We start from the raw sequence: 16427 nt of genomic DNA, 5'->3' as shown, positions 1-16427 counted from the left end.
TGATCTTTCATGCTGAGTCACGGTCATTTGGGGTTTGTGCTACATAGGAAGGAGCCTATGTTAACTAGCCCCTCCTAAGGAGAGCCATGTGATCACAGGCAGCAGTGATGGGGCCTTGGAAGGAGAGGGATCCAGAGAAGAGAGCTTCAGAGGAGAGAGAGCAGCTATGCAAAGCATGATGGGATATTAAAGGGAGAGAGAAAGGAGCAGAGGTGGCAACCTACAAATTCCCAAAATACAGATCACTAAGAACAGTCACTGTGGTTGTGTGGCATGGTGGTATCCTGAAAGAATGGACTTTGGTTCCCAAGGACAGAGAAGGCTTCTGACTCTTAGAGGTTTTTAGTGAGGTGTACGTAAGCTCCATACCTTGTTATGGATCCTGGTCTATGTGCCAGGAGTCCCAGGTGGGCAGACACTAGATAAAAAGTAAAGTTATAATTCAAGGCCATCCTTGGCTAGGAGACAGGAGGGCTGAACTTGTTCATAGCTGCCAGTGAGAGATTGAGAAATGAACCCCTTGTAAGAGCTGTGAGCTCATAGTGTTGTGGGGACCACCTAAATCCAGCATAACTGAAGGGCCAGGTCAATGCAGATGACAAAAATGTATTGTAATCAAGCCACTTCTGATTGATCAGGGCCACAGAACTGACTTGGGGTTTGAACTGTGACACTGAAGGGATGCTATACAGCATAACCATACGGCGAGGGGGAGCAGGGTGGGCTGTAGCACTGTCCAATCATATTTTGACATAAGGGGTTGAGCAAGGGAATTTCCATCAGTCAGGATAGGAGTGAGTCCCTGGGTCTGGGATCATGAACTTAGTTGACCTTGCCACTAACACGGAGAAGTTGTCCCTAAGATGGCTGCACTCAGACAACTGTCTCATTACAACAGAAGCTGTTCAGTTTTTGGGGAATCCGCAGCTCCTCTAAGGGAGCTTGAATTTAGTTTCTTCCTAAGATTAAATGGTGTCAAAAAAAAAAAAAAAAAGGTCATACTTAGAATAAGTTCCAACAACACAACTCAATCCTTCCTTCCTTCCTTCCTTCCTTCCTTCCTTCCTTCCTTCCTTCCTTCCTTTCTCCAGCCTGCCCCCAACAGGGTCTCACTATATAGCCCTAGAGTACCTGGAATTCACCATATATACCAGGCTGGCCTTGAATTCAGGGAGATCTGCCCTCCTTTGCCTCCTAAAACTGGGAGTGCAGGTATGTCCTACCATACTTGGCACATGTCCCATTTTATCAAGGCTATTTTCTGCATGGAAAGCTGTAGCAGTACGTGTCCTGACTTCTTGGGAAGGCAGAGAGACAGTTAGAGCGTCTGTGATCTAATAGGGTTGGTGGCCATGTAGACACTGTGCTCTGGGTCGATGGCTTGGGGTCTTGTCAAGCACTACGTTTTATTTTCAACCAACTTGCTGAGCAAAGCCATCAGACCCCAAGAGGTGACTGGCACATATTTTGCTACCTGCCTGTGGCCTATCTATTTCTGGCTTTGCTTGGGCAGCCCATGGGAGATGACGTCCCCTAAGTCATCTGTGTTCTCTAGGGAGCAGGCCTGGAAAGCTGCTGTGTTCCAGAATGCCTCTGCTGATTAAACGGCGCAGCCTGCTGGGAGTCCTCTTGTCCCTAGCAAGTGGCTTCTGAAAATAAAACAGAGAACTCAAGCAGAGCCCAGTGGAGAAAAATGTTCCACTGCCCTAGGATGGGAGGGAGGAAAGCAGAGAGGTGGTGGGGAAATGCGAAGAGGACCTTGCTTTGATTTCCCCTCACAGGGCCGTCTACATATCAATCTGTCTCTTTTCCCTCTGCTCAAGAGCCCAGAGCCTCCCACAGCTAGCATTCACTCAGGCACACTGAAAACTGTCCTTTGTGCCTTAGCTGAGATGTTAGCTTTCTGTCATTACAAATTGTTCCTAAATATTTAAAAATAAGATTCACTGATGTGAAAGCAAAGTCTTCAAAATTCAATCTGGAGGCTTGTGCTGGGACAGGGCCAGAAAAGAGCACCTGCAGAGAAAGCCCACTCCCCACAGCCCAACCCTTGCTGGGTCTGGGGAAGGGTGTCAGTCCTCATCTCTTCCAACACAGTCAAAAACAAAACAAACAAACAAACAACAAAACAAAACAAAACAACAACCAAACAAAAAATATTCAATCTGGATAGTTGTACAAAAGGCAGACAAAAGTGAAGACACTAGTGGGCAAAGTGAGAGGGGACAGACATTGGCAGAGGTTTCACAGGTCAGGTGGGGAGCAAGAAAGGATGGGGTGGAGCAGAAGGGACACCTGAAAACCATGAGTGGCTGTAAATTGACAGGAATGTTTTGTTTTTATTGAGATGATATCACTCTGTAGCCCAGGCCATCCCCAAACTCACCTCTCCTGCCTCAGTCTCCTTCCGTGGAGTACTGGATTTACAGGCGAGTGACATCACAGCTGATGCTATTGCCAGAAATTTGGGTTAAAACATAATTTTTACACTTGCTAGAATTCATTGCATTTTGTTGTCCTCTCACGATGTTAGCCTTTTCCTCCACGGGAGGAGAAGTACAGAGCAGATGAACATGGCTAGTGTCAGTCACAACATTTAGGGACAAAGGAAAATGTCATAAATCACCTTGAAATAGAATGTGAGTGAAATGAGTCAAGGATTGGACACACACAGACCTCAAATACCAAAAGCTGTCTTCCAATAAAAGACTTCAGAGCTGACCCAAGGAGATTGTGGTGGTTTGAATAGGTATGGCCCAATAGCTTCATGTGCTTGAATGCTTGGCCATAGGGAGTGGCACTATTAAGAGGCGTGGCCTTATTGGAGGGGGTGTGGCCTTTGCTTAAGGAAGTATGTCACAGCGGAGGCGAGGCTTTGAGGACCTCAATGCTCAAGCTATGTCCAGTGTGAAACAAATCCAGTCTCCTTCTGACTGCCTGCTGATCCAGATGCAGAACTCTCAGCCCCTTCTCTTGAGCCATGTCTTGCCTGCTAACAACAAACAAACAAAACTAAGGCAGAAGTTGGTACCAGGGATAGGCCTGACATTGTTTTTGTTTTGAGGAATGTGGATTTGGGACTCTGCATTAGGAAAAGCATCGGAATGTTTTATTCCGGGTTTAATGAGCCATCCTAATAGGAATATGGAAGACTGGTCCTGAGGGTGATTTGAACGGTGGGGGCCTGGCTCAAGACGTTTCAGAAGAGAACAACTTTAGTATGCTGCCTAGAGTTCATTCTTGTGGTATTTGGATGAAGAATGTGGCTGATTTTTGCCCTTGTCTGAAGAGTCTACCTGAGGCTAAAGTGAAGAGATTCAGATTAGCTGCGTTCACAAAGGAAATCTCAAAACAGCCGAGCATAGTGTTCTATGGTTCACTCTTAGGAGCCAGCAGCTCCTGGCTGCTTCTATGCTAGCTCCCTTTGGGCACTTGCTTCTTTTTTCTCTGTGCTGGTCACTGGCTCACTGAAGCCTGCTGTTCAGTGCTGCAGGTACATCAGACACTTCTGTATGGCCTTGTGTTTGCAGTCCTGTGCCACTGGGCTGGGGTGATGCAGGCATTCCTGGCTCCCAATCCTCCAGGGCACCATAAGCCCAGAAGCCATTTTCTGAGTTCCTATAGACGTCTGGTTTTTATAGTTTTCTGTTAAACGGCTTCTAGGTAACAGACACTGTATTTGTCTGCAAGTTAATGACTTTATAAGAAAAAAACACTTATTAAGGTTTTCAAGTTGTCTGCCTCCACCTGAAGACCCAAATTGACATGAAATAAAATAAAATAAAACCCTCTGTCTAAAATCTCTCAGTAATAATTCCAGGTACACCTGCTTAAAATTATCAGAGTTGGAATTGTTAGGAGTTAATATTTCTCCAAAAGGAGATAGGAAAGGCCATTGTACCTTCACCTTAGCATCCATTCACTCCTCCCTGAGTCATAAAAGAAACTGTGATATTCTATAATGGTATACCAAGCAAGGATAAAAAAAAAAAAGAAAGGTTCTCAATCTTTCTCTGTGAAATATATTTATGGTTTTATAAAATTCCCAAACTCTGTATGGGCTACATTTAGAGTTTAAAGTTTATTTTGATATTTTATTTAAAACTGTAATTTAAAACTTTAATTCAAAAATTATAATTTTTAAAACAAACACTAAGCAGGAATAAAACTATAAAATCTAATCTTATTTTAAAAAGCTGCTAACTTGTTTTAAACTATAAAAGATAATAAGGACATGCAAGCCAATGTTCAATCATCTTATAAATGATCAATTTTTTAATGGTCAGCTTTGTTATTATTAGTATGATCAAAACTATGCTTATAAGCACGATACAAATGTACTTCATTTCCAGGGACAAGCTTTATTTAGCCTTCTGTGTATGTTTTCAAGGTTAAACCTGAAGCAAATAACTAAAAACAAATAGTTTTGGTTTAAAATAAAGCACACTAAATAAATTAAATGTTGGCCTTCAAACTCCTGAGAGTTCTGCTGAATATGGCATTTATAATGTTTAATAGAAAAGTTTTCCATGATGGACAAAACCATCAGTTCCTAGTGGCAGCCCTGAGTGAGGTCTCCTCCAAAGAAGACCCCTTCCTACATTGTGGTAGCACTGTCTGCTGGCAGGACCCTGCCCAAACTGTGGATAAGCAGGACACTGGAGAATTGACTGCCTCCCAAGGTAGGCCAGGCTTTCAAGTTACACTCACACACACACACACACACACACACACACACACACACACACACACACACACTTAGATCTTCTGGTCTTCTGGGTCTGGCATCTGAATGACTTAATGCTGTCCTGTGTGACTGCTGATGACCAATGACCTCTGCCCCAAGACCACTATGGAGGAACCTAGGGTAACTAGTTCAATCTCTGTTGTTTTAGTAGATACAAAGGTCATTTGAATTACACTTTGTGCTCAAATTCATTCTTCCCAGATCTCTGATGATGTTAATAGTGAACTGTAACTTTATTAATTTAAAAACAGCAAGCATCCAGCTCCTCCTCCTCCCCCTGCTCCTCCCCCTGCTCCTCCTCCTCCCCCTGCTCCTCCCCCTTCTTCTCCTCCCCCATGATTTCACATATGTGAAAAACCAGTCCTTGCTTTACTTGAGCTACTAGGTCTCCGGCTAAAAAAGGCAGACTCAATCTTGCTAAAAGAGACTTGGAGTTTCTAAAGGCTATGAGGTTGTAGGAAAATAATTTAGGGTGCAAATTGTAAAGGTCTAAGGATGTAAAAGCTTAACTAAGTTATAAGAATCTAAGAAAGTAATATAAGATCTATAAATACAAGTTATAAAAGTCTGAGGATATAAAAGCTTAAAAAGCTATGAGAATTTGAAAAAAAAAATGATTTAAGATATGTAAACACAAGTTATAAAGGCCTAAAAAATTTAATCAATAGAATTAAGATTTTCCTCTAAGCTCTTTAACTTTACTTTCTCTTCCTAGTCTATGTATGTCCCAGCAGACTTCTAATCAACTAGAAACTGCAAAGTGCTCCAAACACACCAGCCTCAGGTGGTCCTTTGAACTAGCAAACCCTGGACTTGCTGAAGCCAGTGTAAACCAGATGCTTCTGATGAAGTTTTCAATCAGCTTGAGGCCCGGCTTCGGACCAGCATTCCAGACTTCTCCAAGGCCTACCCTCACTTCACTAGTCCCACGTGGTTCAACAGAGCATGGCCAGCAAACCTGATGTATGTGGCCTGCTCCAGGGCTTGAGTGGCATTCCAGCCTTCCTGGGAGCTGACAACGTCCGATTTCAGCTGAGAAGCAGTTACAGAAGAGACGACATCATCTCTTATCATTAACAAAATGCTGGAATATTAGGTCCAAAGGAAACTAATTCCCCCCTGCCAAGGACTCATTTCCCTATCTCTGCCAAAAAGAGACGAATGAGTGTCTATGGTGCCTGTAGCACACCAAAGCTCATGTTGGCCCCTGGCTCCTTTAGTATTACATTCACCTGCTAAAATCTGAGAGTTACAAAAAGAGGTCACTTAAGATTGGGGCTGGAAAGTGACTGAATGGCCTAATTAAAATATCAACCTTTAGCCCTACATAAGTGTGAACTGGTGATTCGATTCATATGATCTAGAGCCAGTGGGGAAGGTGATGGCTAAAGAAACTCCGTGTTGCCCAATAGCCATCTGTCGCTAACTCCAGTGCCTGGAAGACAAGTTCTCCATTACCCTGTCTCAGTGGCCCCCATGCAAAATTATGCAGCTCTGACCATCTACTTGTTATGATATGACTAATTGAGTTTTGGGCTTCTGTAACTTGCTTATGCAAATACTCAAAAGATTGCTTTGAGTTGCCCTAACCACTTAACTAGGCAAAACAGACCCGTTTTTGCTTGCCTGTGTAGATACTGTAGGTCGTCTTGTGGCTTTTCCCCTTTTTGACAAAACCCTTCCCCATAGCCCTCCTTCCCGACATGACTAAGGTGTTGTCCTGCCAGCAGCTAATCAGCAAATCCTTCCATTATAATTGGTTGAGTCTATGGTCTTTTCCTGGGGCCACATACTTCATGCACCTGCCCAGGTGAAACCCACATGCCCACCTGAGGCATTTGGTGCTATGTAACAGCACATCCTCCTGAGAGGAGGTCTGCCAAACCCTTGGCCAGCAACCCCAGGGGCTCACCAGCTGCCAAGCTTCTCTTTCTATATTCTTTCTCTCTGGCTTCACTATGGGGTTATGGGCCACTCTCCCCAAGTGCTTGCTCATAGAATCTCATGTGGAGTTCAGCCAAGGTATGTGCATTGTGTAGTCTCAGCATCCTGGGGGAGTTTAGACCCCTTTGCTGCCTCCTCTGAAGCCTCAGCATCCACCAGGTTCAGCATGAAGCTTGCATCTAAACAAGTTCGTATCACACCTTCAAGTTAACCCCTAGGGAATGCCCAGGCCTCATTGCTGCTCTTTGGCGTCACCATGTTTGCTCATCCTCACCACTAGATGACCTTTGAACGGATCTTCCCTGTCCTCGAACTTGGAGTCATCCTGTGGTCCTGGTGATGGACCACTGGATCCCATCATCCCAAATCTCTCTCAGTATCTCCTGTCTCTCCTTAGCATAAACCGGAAAGGAAGCCCTGCTTGTCCCTGCAACACACCCCAGCATGGAGCTCAGGACTTTAAGACGTAGAAGACCTTTAACAGTCTTCAACATGGATGAAGTCAGACTTCTTAAAGTAGTTTCACTTAATATCAGGTCATTTGTATGTAAAATGTCTTTCCTGCTTCAAATTTTATTTCTAGAGATGCCTCTTGTTGTGGTGTCCGTGTGCGTGGCAGGAGGAGTAAAGACGGTGTCTGAGTGCACGGCAGGAGGAGTGGAGAGTCCTTCTGCACAGATGATGAGCATGTGTCATGAAGACAGATGACCAGTCGAGAAGCCATAATAAAGATAATTACGTCCTCCGGGCCGGGCCACTCTCCCAGCTCTTGCTATAAGATTCACGAGTGACTTCTAACCTAGAAACCAGCAGCCTCTGAACTCAGGTTGCATTTTAATCATCAGGGCAGGAAAGGGAATTCAAATACCATCACCAGGAGATCTCAGTGTTGACCTGATTAGCTGGGCGTTTTAGTGAAATGAATTAACATGACGTAGGACCGGAAGGTAACATAAAACATATCTGCATGAAAGCCTCTTTTTAGTCATAATTGAGAGGTATTTAACACGTTGCAAATTAGAAGCTGAGAGAGCCAGTGTAACTTGCTGAGGACATGCAGATATCTGTGTAAGGCCCACCTTGCCCCATGCAGGATGACAGCCAGAATAGATTATTGAAAAGCATGACCTTGTGACCATTTTATGACCTGACTTTGTGTGCCACCATTCCTAATTGTGATAGGTTTCCTAGAAGAGGATAGTGCTGATTTTTTAAAAACTAGTTTAAGTAAGTGAATGCTTTTGTTTGTTTGTTCATTGTTTGTTTTGAGATGGGATTGCATGGATCAGCTAGCCTTGAACTCCCTATGTGACCTACTGATAACCTTCAATAGCCAGAGGATAACCTCAAGTCCCAATCCCCGTGCCTTTACCTCCCCAGTGCTGGCCTTACAGGTGTGTACCATTAGGTACCACTGTGTATGTACACCAAAAGAGAAGTTCACACAACGTGTGCATGCATGTCTCAGGAATGCATCTGTGCATATGGACGTGTGTGGCTATGCAAATTCTGCAAAGGTCCAGGGGAAGATCTGCCTGGAGGGTGGCCATTTCTACTACTAAGCTCCGGAGCAGTTTTAGAAGGACAAGTCAGTTATCAGGAGGACTAACCATTCCAGAGGAAGGTTCTGGCAAGCTCTCCCTCCTCCTCTAGGTTGTTTTCCTCTCCCATTTTTTGAGCGGAGTGATTTCTTGCTGTCAACGTCAGTGGTCTGTGGGTGTGATTTCTTGCCATCAATGTCAACAGTCTGTGGGCGTATCTTCAGGAGCTGTGATGGAAGAGAATAGTCCATTTTAAATCCAAGACTCACTTAGAACTGATCTTTGGCTGTGATTTCTGCGAAGTCACAGACACAAGCAGCTCCCTACCCCCACCCACAGGCAGGAGCTCTGGCTGGGATGGCAAGAGGCAGCCTGTTCAAAGTTCCCTGTGGACTGGGCTGTGGTTTTCACTAAATTCACAAACACTGATCTCATGTCCGATTAATTAATCTAGTGTACTTATCAGTGACATTTTCCTCACCACTTTAGATACTCCAGTAATTCAACTCACTATTTTTAGAAAAATGGCCAGGCCCATGTAAGTGTTATTCCCATCTCCTGACTTGGAATGGATTTTTTTTTTCAAAACCCAGAGGTTGATTTACTATCTGTCTGCTTCCAAGGCACATATAACTCATCTTGGGGACGATAAAGCAAAATTCCATTCAATGCTTCTGAATAAAACATTCGTCCCTGAGCCTTCAGACAGTAATTTATGTATGACAGGATTCCATGGGGGCTCAGGCAGCTGCGAAAACACTCCAAGGGGAGGCGCAGGGCCAAGGGCACTTGACATTTCTTGCCTTTGCACCTCTTGAGGGGGCCCGATAAGAAGAAGAAAGGATGGCATGATGCCGGCCTTCTCTTCACAGTTCTTAAATGGTGCGGGCACGATCCTTCCAGATTTTGTTGGAAATCATGTCCTGTAAGCTCCTCAGCTGCCCCGTGTGTCCTAAGAGAAGGCATATGAGTGGCCACATCTGGGTCACAGATCATCAACCTGGATGGTAGGTGGTAGTGGCTTGTTAGCTGGCACGTCACAGGCTCCAATGCCACCTTAGAGCAGTGGTTCTCCACCTTCCTCAGGCTGCGACCCTCTAATACAGTTCTTCATGTTGTGGTGACCCTGATGGAAAACTTATGCTCACTGCTACTTCATGGAATTTTGCTACAGTTACAAATCATAATGCAATATCTGTGTTTTTCAATGGTTTTAGGAGACTCCCTGTGGAAGGGTCTTTTAACCTCAAGGGGTCCCGACCCACAGGTTGAGAAACATTGCTTTAGACTATCTATGTGTCTTTCTGTACTTTGGACCTACCACCCAGGATCCCTTCTACACATCTCTGCTTGCTTTCTGCAATGGAATCTCCTTTTATGTTTTACTCTATAATAAAATTTCTTTCTAAAAGTAATTTTTTTTTTGTCACATGTGCCTCAGTAGGTGGCACAGAGGAGAAAGGCTACACCTTTGTTCCATGTTGTGACCTGTGAACAGACCCCCGAATGATTAGTAGCCTAACACTCCCTGGAAAAAGCAAGGCTGAGATGACTACCAGTCAGGCATTGCACAAGAGAGAGAGCTCCCAGAGTGGGGTGTGAACGGAAGACTAGAACAACCCTCTCTGGGAGGCAGCCCCGTGTGGAAGTGAGTCTGAGACTGAAGCTCCTAGCTAGCGTGGGGCAACTTGTGAGGAGTGCCCAGGCAAGGAGTGAGTCCTAGATGACCAACAGAGCAAGTGTCGTGGGGCCCAGACAGGGAGCTAGCTATCAGGAGATGCCCACCAGCCTGGGGCTGTACAGATCTGAGGGAGCAGACCATGCTCAAGATGATTGCAGTCCAGTGTCATGATGTGGGAGCAAGACATAACACTCCTGAGACCACTCCTGAGATGAACCCAGACTCCCAGAGACCCCAGGTGCCACTAGGAGGAACAAATAAGTGGAGAGATGGAAGAGAAGGAGAAACAGAAGGATGTGAGCACAAGGAATAGAGGCACAACCGGACACTCAAGGCAAGTGAGGAACAGCCTGATAAGAGTAGCCAATGAAGCCACCTAGGACCACCGTAGGGTCTTGGCCTGTACTGTCACTGGGGGACATGTCGGTCCATGGCCCTTTCAGCAGCAGGCATGTGTTACCACTAGAGGCCAGGCAGATGTCCCTGGTCTAAGGGTTGTGCAGAACTTGCCTTGCTCCTCACCAGAGAATTGTGGGAGAGCTGGCCCTGGGAGTGTGAAAGCAGGAGAGCTGGTCCTGCCCCTATCTAGCTGCGGTGCTGGGGAGAATGGCCCTGCACTTTGAGGGAGTTGTGAATGAGCTGGCCCAGAGGGTATGGGTGTGGAGAGCTAGCCCTGTCACTTTTCTCCTATGTGGTGGCATGGACTTGGTAGAAAGAGCCTCCTCCTCCTTCCTTACCTTCTGCCACCTACAGCAGGCGGGACACCTGGCCCTGGGGTCATGAAAGCAGGAGAGCTGTCCCTGACCCTTATCTGCTGCAGCTCTCGGAAGAGGCAGGTCCTGGCCTGGGAAGCACAGTAGAGCTGACCCTAGAGGCAGAGGAGCAAGTGAGGATGTGAAAGTGAGAGAGCTGGCTCTGCCACTTGTCTGGTGTGAAGTGACATGGACAAGGGAGAGATGCCCCCTCTGACCCCTTGCCATCCATGACAGGCAAGAGAGCTAGCCCTGGATGTGGTGTTTGCAGGTGAGCCAGCCCCCAAGGGCATGAGCACAGGAGAGCTGTCCCTGCCACTTGTCTGCTGTGTGGTGGTGCAGGGAGGAGGGTCCTCTCCTTTCCTCCCTCATCCCTGCCACCTAGGGCAGGGTAAAGAGCTGGCCCTGGTATCATAAGAGTGGGAGAACTGGCCTTGTCTCCCACCAGCTGTAATGCTTAGGAGAGTGGGCCCTGCACCTCACCCAGGCAGCAGGGTAGAGCTGGCACTGGCTGCAGGGGTTGCCAGTGACTTATCTCAGAGGACGTGAGAGTGAGAGAACCAGAGGCTGTCCAGCTCAGACACCTCTCGGCTTCAGATCCAGGGCTTTGAGTCAGCCCACCCCAACATCTGCCCCATCAGTAAACTTCTGGAGTACACAGTTCTACAGACCCAAAACTCCAGGATCTCCATGACACGGGGTAACCACAGGGTATCTGAGAGGAGTGAGGTCCCAGTGTCCATAGATAGCAGAAGCCAGAGGCTTTGAACCAGACCAATGAGTCATTGCAATGAACATTTGCAAGCTAAGAAGTGTGGACAAAAGGGCGTATATACTGTGGGACATAGTAGGACACACTACAGCTTCCACAATGAGCCCAGGGGCTGTTGGGCTTCACCCTGCTTCAGGGACGAGGGTGGGGCCTGGCCTTGGAGTTTTTCAAAGAAGTATTTATTCTAAAAGGGCACCGGCCTCTTTTTTAATTCCTTTGATAAACAAACACACACAGGGAAAATGTTAAATTATTGGACACTGTTCAGTTGACAGCTAGCTTTGTTCATTTTTCTCCAGTAAGAAAAGTGGAACAGAAGACCAGGACAGACGTGGAAAGCGTTTTAATGAAAACAAACAAATAAATAAATCTGGGGAGCTAATTTCCATAGAAATAAAGGGGGGGGGGTGCTGGAGAGATGGCTCAGAGGTTAAGAGCACTGTCTGTTCGTCCAAAGGTCCTGAGTTCAATTCCCAGAAACCACATGTTGGCTCACAACCACCTATAATGAGATCTGGTGACACCTTCTGGTGTGCAGGTGTACATGCAGGCAGAAAACTGTATAAATAATAAATACATAAATAATAAATTAATTTTAAAAAGAAATAAAGGGAAAATAACACAAAATTTTATTTATGATTCTGTAATTGTGCTCTATTGATAAAGAAAAAGCAGAGGAGTGAGGAGCCTTCCTGGAACCTGACCTGTCTTGATGCTTCTACCACAGGACAAGGAGGTCCTGTGCTACACCTCACTAGCCCCCACCTTCCAGTGCACCTCTGTTTCCTACTGTTAATGTTACAAAAGCAAATCCCAGAAGACAGCACTTAAGAAAGGAAGACTTGCTTTTGTGTAGGCTCAGTCCATGATCACCTGGCCCCAGAATTTCAGGAGGAGAGTGCAGTGGATCTGGACTAACCCAGAAGCAGAGACAAGTGGACAACTAGCCAAGGCTAGCTGTCCTGTATTCAGCCCCTTTACTCCTTCCAGATTCTGGCCTGTGCAGTGCTACCACCCATACTCAGAGTGGGTTTCTCATCAGTTCATAGGCTCTAAGGATGCCTACACTGGCGCAGCAGAGGTGTGCATCAGCTCTAAATCTAGGCAAGAGAACAGTGGACACGGTCCTATTGCCCAGCAGCAAGGTCTGATATGGTGGGCCACATTTAATTTCTTCTCATTACTTAACACGAGCTTTGATCTTTTCTTCACTTATCCTTCCATCAGTGTTTCTGAAGTTGAAGAAATCTGATTGTGTTTAGAGGAATATTGAGTTTTCCAGTGCCTGGGAGGAACAGTGTGGTGCCAGGATCCAGAACCTGGGGAAAGAAGATCAAAGCTGGTGCCTCTGTGAGAGCCCAGGACCCCCAGAGGAATGGGATTTGGTTTCATTTCTTAAAAACTTTCCGTGGTGCAGGTCAGTCTACAGACATTCCTTTGTGAGTGCCACAGACTTACTAGAAACCTGCATATCAACGATTTCGATAGCAACCATGCGCACCTATAATTTCCTTGGTCTTTGCACTAAAACCAGCCTCAGGGAAGGGCTGATGGTCCTGGAAATCTAGTGTTGTGAGGATAACTTTGTATTTGTTTCATTTCTTTATTGTAATCATTTTTAAACTTTTTTTAAAGTATGCATTATTCTTTTGTGTGCCTGTGTGCACGATGTGTGTGTGTGGGCGCCTTGTGCAGTCAGTTCTCTCCTTCCAACTATACATCGGTTCCAGGGATTGGACTCGAGTGGCTAGGCTTGCATGGTGAGCCTGTTGAGCCATCTTGCTGGCCCAATAGCAACAGTTGATTCTCTAGCTCTACCCACTACCCCTGCATTCTGATGGGTGAACAACGTTTAACTTTCTTCCACTAGTGCACACGAGCCTTGATCTCATTCTTTCTTTCTTTTCTTTTTTGTTTGTTGTTTGTTGTTTGTTTGCTTTTTAGACAGGGTTTCTCTGTGTAGCCTTGGCTGTCCTGGACTCACTCTGTAGACCAGGCTGGCCTTGAACTGACAGAGATCTGCCTGTCTATGCCTCCTTGAGTGCTGGGATTAAAGCCATCCACCACCACTCCCAGCTTTGATCTATTTCATATGATCTATGATAGCCTGATGTTTTAGTTTAGCTATCAGCCTACAACCATGTCCTAAAGATAATAATTGAACCCATTTGTTTGCCTTATAAAACTCAGTTCCATTTCACATTTTTATTTGGTTTGGAAATAGAATCAACTATCTACAGCTGATCTTTTCTGTCCACTACTGAATCAGAATTCTGGCCTGAGTCGTGGAATTTTAGTTCGGGAAGGTTTTGGAGACCACCTGAGCTGTTGTCTCTCTTCCTACAATGAGATGTCATCAATTTCCATGGAAAATATTATTTAAGTAGATTGCTGCCTTTCTAACTTGCTAATGAAACTATTCCAGGGTGCACTGCTATATGTGGAACACTTGTGATCAGAAGATTGATTGTAATTTACTAATTGGCTTTCTGATAAAATGACATGGAAAGCCTTCACATGCCAGCTTCCCTTCTACAGACTAAAGACCTAAAAAAGACTGGAAACAGGAAGCATTGATGCAAGTAATAGAGTTTAGACAAGAAAGGAGCTGCTTCTAGCTGCTGAGTTTGCCTATGTTCTGCCAAGGCATTGGGTATTGGTAGGGTTCCAGCCTGACCCACACTTGTAATCTATCAGGGAAACAAAGAATAATCCAGAACAGTGCAAGGACTATTTCTAGCCAGGCACAAGAAAGGATCCTGAGACAGTGTTCTGGATGTCTGGACGCAGAATAAGAGTACAGAGAAAATGTCTTAGTCCTCCTACAGATACAGACCCAATGGGCATTTGGAGGCTTCTGCGGTAGCACCACCTTCTCTCTCGTGATTGATTTAAACAACAGTATTTTAAAATGCAGTCTAAATCTTAAGCTCTTTCTCTAGACATTAACCAAAGCCATTTTCTGTTTTATAAGTGAAGCTGTCCTGACATACCTAAGCCAGCCATGTGGAGAGGTCCATGGAAGAGACCTTAAGAGCTCAGCTCACAAGGATCACTGCAACCCCAGTTTGGAGTCTGAAGTAAGACCTGAGGGTCTAGCTGATCCCTTCAGCTACAGCAGGGGCCAGCCCTTCCTAGGATCTCAGGATCCCAAACTCTCTGAGGGCCCAGCTATCGTAACAAGCTCAGCCATAACTCCTGAAGGACAGCAGGGCCACCATCATTGCTTTGTAACAGTAGGTATAGCCTTGTACCAAGGCCAGGGCTCTGCTGCTTGGCATTACTAAAATGTGGGTACTTAACCATCATGGTGGCCTCAAAGCACTGCACAATGTCTCCTGAGTGACTCTGAGCTCTGGCCTGTGAAGAATCCTGTCATACATAAACACATATATGAAGTTACTGATTCTTACTATGAGATGATCAGGGAGACTGAGCCATTTATAAATTGTTCTTTACAACCCACTAATTCAGTTAGGGTGGTCAGAGAGTTAGGACTCATCCTGTCCCTGCATTCTGAGTGCTGCAATTACAGTTGTACACCACCAGGCCTGGCTTTCAGTTTTGTTTTAGGGCTTGAATTCTATGCCAAGAAGTTAGAATTGACAAATCTTTTTTTTTTTAACACTCTTAGTTAACACTGCTTTTTCTGGTTTTACAGAAAGTATTTTGTTTGTCATAGAATTAAGTATTTTTGTCTGTGGCAAGGTCTGTATTCTACTGATGGGTGTGACAGCCTTGCTGTCTCTCCATCTCATATTTAATTGAAAAGGAAAAGGGGAGAGGCAGAGAGCCAAGAACACACACAGACTCATACATACACAGTCAGAATCTAGGTCCTAAATCATAGAGAGGAAGCGTTTTAGAAACCCAAATTTACATTGAATCGAAGACTCAGTAGATTGTGTTTTCTTTTCTTTTTCTTTTTTAACATGTTCTTATTATATATTCAGTTGTGACTAAAATCACTTCCTGGCTCATGGATTACAGAAATCGTGGGCCTTAGTGCTGTGTGAGTAAGGCTAGTCACCATGGGAATTCCAAACGACCCTCTCTCTGCCATGCCAAATCCTTCAACCTGTGTAATGTCATCCCAAGAAACAAAAGATACAATTTATACTGGAGCAAAATATGAGTGACCGTGACCTGGAAACATAAGTTAGGTTACCCCAAATACTACGTTCCAAAATGGAAGCAGCTTCACAGGGTTTTTACAGTAACAGAAAAAGAAAGTTACAAATCAGGGCGAGGTGGGTTACAGAGAGACGGGTGAAACTCTCTTATAGGCCTTGGATGCTATCTGATAACATGCTTACCCCCTTGAGTATTGGGAAACTACAGCTTTGTTAAATTAATACACCCCAAAAGGTTTCAAGTGTTGGACAGCATGTCAACTTGGGCTAGCAGCCTAGGAGCAGAATATTAGGTCTGACTCCGAGGAGCAGGAGTAAGGAGTGGCCTTTGAGTGAGCTAAAGACCATCCAAAGCAAATCGTAATTAGGATTATGACCCGCAACACTGCAACCTCTCAAAATGACTGATGTTTTAATCATTCCTTTAGCCTGTTCAGACAGCTTCTTCCCAGGAAGTCCTGCTCACGGTGGCTCCTTTGGTTTTCTGGACTCTTCTCTGAGGTGTGAGTGTGTGATCATGTTTGTCAATGAGGAAACTGAGGGCCCAGCAGGCCAGGGATGGGCTCAATGCCTCACAGAGGAGAGAGAAAGTCTCGTCATTTCAATGTTTCTCGGGTTTTAAAGACTAACGGCACAGGCCAGAAAAATCAGTAGAACCTTGCAGAGCTTTTTTATACCCCTGGACTTTTACTCAAGCATATGAATCCTTGTTTGTTTGTTTCTGTTTGCTCATTTGTTTGTTTCGAGAGGGTTTCTCTGTGTAGCCTTGGTTGTTCTGGACTTTTTTTGTAGACCAGCCTGGCCTCAAACTTACAGAGATCCACCTACCTGCCTTGGCCTCCTTGAGTGCTGGGATT

At 45.2% G+C, this 16427-nt stretch overlaps 1 pseudogene; it reads left to right on the top strand.

Moving 5' to 3' along the window:
* Positions 1-9663: 9663 nt before the first annotated feature.
* Positions 9664-9758, top strand: LOC127187291 (uncharacterized; annotated as a pseudogene).
* Positions 9759-16427: the final 6669 nt, after the last annotated feature.

Source organism: Acomys russatus, chromosome 3 (genome assembly GCF_903995435.1).
Source record: "Acomys russatus chromosome 3, mAcoRus1.1, whole genome shotgun sequence".
NCBI classification, from domain to species: Eukaryota; Metazoa; Chordata; class Mammalia; order Rodentia; family Muridae; genus Acomys; species Acomys russatus.
This window is presented reverse-complemented; position numbering and strand designations above follow the sequence as displayed.